We start from the raw sequence: 1,996 nt of genomic DNA, 5'->3' as shown, positions 1-1,996 counted from the left end.
AGGTGAGATCAGTGGAGAATGTTAAATCCTTGTGGGTATGGCCCCTAAAGATAACAGTCAAGCTCCGGCTTCTTCTTCCTCTTCTTTCTTTCTGCTTCCTGGCCTCCATGAGGTAAGCAGGCTTCCTCACCATGCCCTCATATGGTACCACCACAGGTCTAATCACCAAGCCCAAATGATGATAGATGACTTATCTTTAACTATAAGCCTTCGTCTTCATGGTGAACCATCTTTTTAAGGTTTTAATGCTAACAAATTGGCTATGTTCTTTTTTATTTTTAACTTTTTTATTGGTTCTATGTGAATTTCACATCATACACCCCAATCCCACTCATGTCCCCCTCCCCTCATACCAAACCTCCTCCCTTGCAAGCCTCCCTCCTCCCCACCAAAGAGAGAAATAAAAGAATATTGTTGTGGAAGCTGGAGTGTGTCACGGTGTATCCTACAGTATACCCTTCGTCCACAATTCTTTGTTTGCAAATGTTCACTGCACTGAGCAGTTGGCTTGATTGAGGCCTCTGGCTTCTGCTACTCTGTCAATACTGGAACTTTATTAGGAGCCCTGTGTCACAAAGATCCTGTTGTTTTGGATCAGTAGGATCAGCCCCTTCATATATTCTAGCAGTTCGTCAATTGGGTAGATGTTGGGGTGGGCCAGTTCAAAGCCATGGATCACACCCAATGACTGGCTCACCAGCAAACTGCCTTCCCCTCTCCACCTAACTACAACCAGGACCAGCACTTCATTGTACATACATCCTTTTGTTTCTCTTTCTCTTCATTTTTCCACCACTTGCTTGCTTCTCTTAGTGGTGCCTGGGTTCTCTGAGTGTTTAGGGTTGTCTCAGAAGTGCTACTTGCAGCTTGTGTATTATGTTGTCAGACAAGTGGTCATCTCAGGCTGGCTCCCTGCCCAGGCCCATGCATCAGTCTGGTGGTCATCTCTGACTCACTCCTTACCCAGACTGCCGTAGTGGCCTCTTGTAAGGGTCATCTGTCTCAGGCTCACTCTTGCTAGGGTCTCACATTCCCAGCTAGGGTTCTTCTAGTTTCTAGCTTGTTCCCTGTCCTGAGAGCCTGTTCAGGCCTGCCTGGAACCAGATTGGTAGTCATTTAACACTTTTTTCGGGGAATGTTAGCCTACCAGTCATTCAGATCTTCATAGGTCAGAACACTAAAGCATAGACACAGCCTCTCACCTCTCTGCCATATACTCATATACATGTGACACAGCAGCCACACCCACAACACCTCTATGGGAAAGAGAGGTGCTCTGTTTTACTATATAACTTACCTAGTGTTTGCACTGTTTGAGTAGAACGATGCCTTGGTTATTTTCTGTTGCTATACTTGAATGCTATATACTGGATGATTTATAAAGAATAGATTTCATTTATGAAGACTAAGAAGTCAAGGGAATGGTCAGCAGATAATTAACCCCAGATGAGGGAAGAGGGCATCACCAAACCAGAAGAGCAACTGCACTAGCTCAGACCTCCTTTCTCTTCTCAGAAAACATCCATGCAGTCATAGGGCCCTATCCGAACAACCCTACCTAACCCTAATTACCTCCTAAAGACCCCCATCTTCAAATACCATTAACATGGATTTGAGAACTGAGTTTCCACACCATGAACTTTTGAGGGATACATTCAAATAGGAGCAATGTGTTTGTGGACTTTAAAAACCTGACTTAAGGGGAAAACAATCACTTCTTCACTCTAATAGACCAGCTCTCCAGGTTCAACTGGTTCTTTTCATTGCTTTAATCTGTAGTCATTATTTATTTTTATTACTATTATTTTTATTTTTAATTAATTTATTTACTTTACATCTCGATCAGTTTCCCTTTCTTCCTCTCCTCCCAGTTGCTCCCTCTCCCTCCCCTCCCCCCAACCCACCTCTCCTTCCTTTGTTCTCTGAAAAAGAGAGGCCTCCCACAGATATCAATCTGCCTTGGCATATCAACTTGCAGTAAGATTAGGGGCATCTT

At 43.8% G+C, this 1,996-nt stretch overlaps 1 non-coding gene across 1 annotated transcript; it reads right to left on the bottom strand.

The window, feature by feature from the left end:
- Positions 1-1,134: 1,134 nt before the first annotated feature.
- LOC115029306 (small nucleolar RNA SNORA17) lies at positions 1,135-1,267 on the bottom strand. Its single transcript, XR_003834880.1, has one exon. It is a non-coding gene; the product is annotated as a small nucleolar RNA SNORA17 (small nucleolar RNA).
- Positions 1,268-1,996: the final 729 nt, after the last annotated feature.

This window comes from Mus caroli, unplaced genomic scaffold (genome assembly GCF_978045245.1).
Source record: "Mus caroli unplaced genomic scaffold, Mus_caroli_1 scaffold_12, whole genome shotgun sequence".
NCBI lineage: Eukaryota > Metazoa > Chordata > Mammalia > Rodentia > Muridae > Mus > Mus caroli.
This window is presented reverse-complemented; position numbering and strand designations above follow the sequence as displayed.